Here is a 6,347-nt window from a genome sequence, read left to right as displayed (position 1 = left end):
CTTTATTGCCATGGAGCAGGCCCTAAGTAAGGCTCTAGCCTGTGTTTGGTTGGATTTGTCCCGAGACTTATGCCAGATGCACTCTAGTTTCCTTCTCATTTGCTTCATCACCGCCAGCTCCCTGGTGAGCCAAAGACACAAATTGGCTCTGCTGAGCAAGAGGGGATGTTCAGGGGTGATCATGTACACTGCACTGGTCGCCTCTGTATCTCAGAGCTCAATCAGGGCTTTGACAGGATTGTCTGCCACCATGACTGGAAACTCCCTAAGAGTTCTGGTCCAACTTACCTTTCCAAATGCATCTCCTCCTAGGAGCCAACAAGAGCTTTAAGATCAGCTGGGGAAGCCCTGTTCTCGATCCCACCCCCTTTGTATGCGTGATTGGTGGGAATGAGAGACGGAACCTTCTCAGTGGTAGCCACCCGGCTATGGAATTCCCTCCCCAGCGACATCAGGCAGGCCTCTTCTCTTCTGGTTTTCAGAAAAAAAGTTAAAGACATGCCTCTGTACTTAAGCATTTGAAGAATAAGTTATTACAGTTTCAAAACAGTCTGAATAGGGATAATGAGCAGGATTATAAATGAATGGTACCATGCACTTTATATGTTTTAATCTGTTTTTTATCTGTTATTATTCTATGTGTTTATTTGCTTGACTGTTTTAATTGTTTTAGTTGATGGGACATTTTTTATGATTAAATGGCATTGAATCTTGCCGTAGTTGTAAGTCGCCTTAAGTCCTCCTATGTGGATGAGAAAGGCAGGGAATAAATGAAGTAAATAAATCAATAAGAGATATCAGGAATCCTCCAGATCCATAAGTCTCCTGGGGTGGACCATCTTAATGGGTCCCACATCCCTGTGGAGGTTAAAGGCTGTAGTTAATCTAAACCTAATAAGGTGATGGTCAGTCCATGACAACAGAACAATTGAGAGTTCCTCCATATCGACATTTCTGTTCCCATCCGCAATAAAGACCAGGTCAAGAGTGTGTCCAGCTACGTGAGTGGGCCCAGATATCATTTGGGACATGGTTGTCATGGAGGCCATGAAGTCCTGAGCTGCCCCAAACAAGATGGACTTGGCATGGATGTTGAAGTCCTCCAGCACAATAAACTTGTGGACTTCCAATGCCAGGCCTGAGACCACCCCCACTAGCTCAGGCAGGGAGACTGTTGTGCAGCGAGGTGGGCAGTACACAAGCAGAATCCCCATTGATACAGCATGGGCTTTTTTAGCTGCAGCATCACAACATTGTCTCATGTTCAGCTCCTGGTCTACTAAGACTCCTTGATCTCTTTCACATTGAATGTTTCTTTTTAAAAAAAATAACAATAAATTAAAAATAAAAAGCACAAGCTGTAAAATAGGAAACAAAACAAAAATATCCAATACAAAAATAACACCATAATAACCTCCCCTATTTCTGCCATGACCTCCCCATCTCTGCCAACTTAAACTAGCAACTAAAATCTATCCCTCCCCTTTTAAAAGAAGAAAATAATACAATAACAAAAAATAAAAATAAAATAAAGCACAACTGACCTTTTATTTTCTCAAGTAAAGTCAATTATCAAACTGTTTCATATCCTTAATATTCTACTTAATTGCATTTCAGCTTTTGATAAAATTAAAAAAACACTATATTTAAAATTAATACATAATATCCCCTTGCCAGTATGTTGTTCCCTTTTCATTTAAATTAATCGTACCTTATCTTATATGGCCTATAATTAGAGTTCAACAATTTATTTCTAAATACCATCGTATTTTCTCCTTCATTGTCATATTCTCAATTTACTAATCCATCTTTACCTTTAAAAACCCCTCCTGTTTTTATTTTTGAGTCTGAATTCTTACTTTCCTTGTCCCAGTCCATTCTCAGTTTATTTTTAAAGAAATTCCTTATTTAAGTTTAACATGTTTCTCCCATCTAACTGGAGGTCTGTATACTGTTTGTGCAGGCTTTGTCTTTCTATTTACACAAAGCCAGTAGACCAGCTTTTCTCAACCTGGGGGTCGGGACCCCTGGGGGGAGGGGGTCGTGAGAGGGGTGTCAGAGGGGTCGCCAAAGACCATCAGGAAACAGATATTTTTGATGGTCTTAGGAAAGCATTTGGCAGAAAAGACTGAAGACATCTCGGCCTGCCCTTCTCTCCCTTTCTGGAAACAGACTGCAAATCCTCCCATGGTCGTTTTGGTTCACAGCACTCTCTGGATGTAGGTGAACTACATCTCCCCTAAAACACTGTCAATTTTTTCCAGATCCATCCAGTATTTTCGTTTGTCATGGGGTTCTGTGTGGGAAGTTTGGCCCAATTCTATCGTTGGTGGAATTCAAGGGGCTCTTTGATTGTAGGTGAACTATCAGTCCCAGCAACTACAACTCCTACCCTGTTTCCCCTAAAATAAGACATCCCCAGAAAATAAGACCTAGTAGAGGTTTTGCTGAATTGCTAAATATAAGGCCTCCCCAGAAAGTAAGACCTAGCAAAGTTTTTGTTTGGAAGCATGCCTGCAGGATCGGTAAACATACGTACCATAGATTGTTGTACATGGGAATAATGGTAGTAACAAGAAATTATTGATAGGATTCACAGTTTGTTTGGTTATGCTGGTTTGTGATGACAACTACTGTACAGTATATAATCAATGTTCATTTCTTTTGTTCAATAATAAATGTGAATTCTTCTTTATGGAAAAATAAGATATCCCCTGAAAATAAGACCTAGCACATCTTTGGGAGGAAAATTACTATAAGACACTGTCTTATTTTCAGGGAAACACGGTAAATGTTAAGGTCTATTTTCTCCAAACTCTACCAGTGTTCACATTTAGACAAACTGAGTATTTGTGCCAAGTTTGGTCCAGATCCATCATTGTTTGAGTCCACAGTGCTCTCTGGATATAAGTGAACTACAGCTCTAAAACTCAAGGTCAATGCCCACCAAACCCTTCCAGCATTTTCTGTTGGTCACACATTTTCTGTGTGCCAAGTTTGGTTCAATTCCATCATTGGTGTAGTTCAGAATGCTCTTTGATTGTAGGTGAACTATAAATCCCAGCAACTACAACTCCCAAATGACAAAATCAACCCCCCCCCCCCCCCAAAAAAAAAAACCCCTCACCAGTAGTCAAATTTGGGCGTATCAGGTATTGGTGCCAAATTTGGTCCAGTGAATGTAGCAATTAAAATAATTTTATGATTGGGGGTCACCACAACATGAACTGTATTAAGGGGTTGTGGCATTAGGAAGGTTGAGAACCACTGCTGCAGACTCATGCAACATTTCTCCTTTGTTTGTATTTTGTAACATTTTTTTATTTGTGGAAGTCCAAGTGATCATTTCGTCCAGATCTGTTATTGTTGATCTTGTTATTGTTGTCTCTTCTGCCAGTGTTGGCCATTCTTCTGGTAAATCTGCTGCACTGCGATGCCAAAGATTTGCTTGGGGTCTCTTACCATGTCCTTTAAGTCCTGTTTAATTATTTCTTGACTTCCAGTAGCAGTGACAACACTTCAAGTTCTGACATATTTTTCATAGGCAGCCAAGCAATGAGAGAAGGAAGCAGGATTTTCCTTTCCACCAGCAAATGTCCTAAACTATCCACTCCTTGCAACTGGACCATCTATTCTTGGAATGTGGACTGTTGGTTACAACTTTCAGACTTCTACCTTTTTCAGTTTAAAACTCTGTCATTTTTTGGGACTCTCATTTCTGAGTGTTGGGGGAGGGGTAAAGGCTGTGCCAGACACAGACGCTTTTTTTTTTTTTGCAACAGTGTCAAGAACTCTAGAAACCAAGCAGAACAAAAGATGCATAGTTTTGCACTCAAAACCACTTAGACTGAATCATACACCCTAGCTACCTGCCTATTGCTGAACTAGTTTACCATTCGTTTCTAAGTAATGCTTATCTCAAGGTTTAAGAGTGAGAAGAAATGCCACTCTCTTCTGCCTAAGTATCGTCCTGTACATTTTGTTTTTGTTGAAGTTCATTTTGTTTGTTTTGCCCAATCAGCTCTCTAATCTGTTGAGGTCATTTTGAATCCTGATCCTGTCTCCTGGGGTATTAACTCTCAATTTGTTCCCATCGGCCAATTGGATCCGCGTGACCTTTGGAATCAGATAATTAGACGGTATTTCACTCATGAAATAAAAATAAATAAATTGTCAAGACTTGGAAGTTACACAGCATTTCTTTAAGTGATAACAGGATCAGTGTCTCAGGCTTAAACACAGGTGTCATTGTAATTTGTGTGTGGTGGCTAGTGCTGAGACGAGTGTATATAGGTTGTAGTAACCCTGTGTAGGAGCCCCCGGAGGCACAGTGGGTTAAACCACTGAGCTGCTGAACTTGCTAACCGAAAGGTCGGTGGTTCAAATCTGGGGAGCGGAGTGAGCTCCTGCTATCAACTCCAGCTTCTGCCAACCTAGCTGTTCGAAAACATGCAAATGTGAGTAGATCAATAGGTACCACTCCAGCGGGAAAGTAACGGCGCTCCATGCAATCATGCCAGTGGCCACATAACCTTGGAGGTGTCTATGGACAACACTGGCTCTTCAGTGTAGAAATTGGGTTGAGCAACCCCCAGAGTCGGACACAACTGGACTTAATGTCAGGGGGAAACCTTTACCTTTACCTTAACCCTGTGTTAGTCTGATAAGGGTTGGAAGTTGGTGTATTGAAGTTGGTGAATGAAGATAGGAGAGAGGGGGGGGAGAGGGTTTGTACATACTGTAAATACTGTGTTATTATTTGTACTTTTACTGCAACTTAAGAAAGAAAAACCTTCCAGTTGGAACACACAGCTTTGTATTTACGAGTTATTTTTGCTCCTGAAGAGACCACGTAACTGCAAGAAGGTAAAGAGTCCCTTCCGCTATACAACATGGAATTTCATAGAATCATAGAATAGTAGAGTTGGAAGAGACCTCGTGGGCCATCCAGTCCAACCCCCTGCTAAGAAGCAGGAAATCGCATTCAAAGCACCCCCGACAGATGGCCATCCAGCCTCTGCTTAAAAGCCTCCAAAGAAGGAGCCTCCACCATGGCCGGAGGGAGAGAGTTCCACTGTCGAACAGCCCTTCTCACAGTGAGGAAGTTCTTCCTGATGTTCAGGTGGAATCTCCTTTCACGAAGTTTGAAGCCATTTTGACCCCTTACAGGAATTCAGTGACATGAATAGCAAGGAAAGATGTAGCAAAAGCAACATCTGACTGAATCAGGGAAAATTCACCAATGTAACCATAAACCAAATGTTGACCTTTGGGGAGAATAGCATTCCTTTCTAAGTGCTTTCTGCTTATTTCTTTAATGATCCACTTTTTTCCCTGTTTGGAAGATGGAGTAAAAAGGGGGGTATTGGCCCTCTTCAAGTCTACTGGAACTCCATGTTCTCCAGAAAAAAATTATTGTCATTGGTTCTGAAATTACTTCTGCTGGTTCATTTATTACCCGTGGATATAGTTTATCTACAGTTAAACATCAAGAAAGCCAAGATTATGGCAACCAGACCGATTGATAACTGGCAAATAGAGGGAGAAAACGTGGAGGCAGTGACAGACTTTATATTTCTAGGCGCGAAGATCACTGCAGACGCAGACTGCAGCCAGGGAATCAGAAGACGTCTACTTCTTGGGAGGAGAGCAATGGCCAACCTCGATAAAAGAGTGAAGAGCAGAGACATCACACTGGCAACGAAGGTCCGCATAGTAAAAGCAGTGGTATTCCCCATAATAACCTATGGATGCAAGAGAGAGCTGGACCATAAGGAAGGCTGAGCGAAGGAAGATAGATACTTTTGAACTTTGGTGCTGGAGGAAAATCCTGAGAATGCCTTGGACCGCAAGAAGATCCAACCAGTCCATCCTCCAGGAAACAAAGCCTAGCTGCTCACTGGAGGGAAGGATATTAGAGGCAAAGATGAAGTATTTTGACCACATCATGAGACGACAGGAAAGCTTGGAGAAGAGAATGATGCTGGGGGAAATGGAAGGAAAAAGGAAGAAGGGCCGACCAAGGGCAAGGTGGATGGATGGTATCCTAGAAGGGACTGACTCCACCTTGAAGGAACTGGGGGCGGCGACAGCCAACAGGGAGCTCTGGCGTGGACTGGTCCATGAGGTCACGAAGAGTCAGAAATGACTGTGTGATTGAAGAAGAAGAAAGTTTATCTGATTCTGGAGACCTGAATTAATTTAGATTAGCCAGAAATTGCTGCCCTGCCTCTTTACCTGTGCTGTGCAACATTTCCCTTACTTCATCCTCTGCACCACCCAGCCCCCCAAGTTGAGTTCTGTTTACCCTTTAGGAGGAAGATGAGGCAAAGAATGTGTTGAGTAGC

This window comes from Anolis carolinensis, chromosome 2, assembly GCF_035594765.1.
Source record: "Anolis carolinensis isolate JA03-04 chromosome 2, rAnoCar3.1.pri, whole genome shotgun sequence".
Classification (NCBI taxonomy): domain Eukaryota; kingdom Metazoa; phylum Chordata; class Lepidosauria; order Squamata; family Dactyloidae; genus Anolis; species Anolis carolinensis.
Note: the sequence above shows the minus strand (reverse complement) of the source record.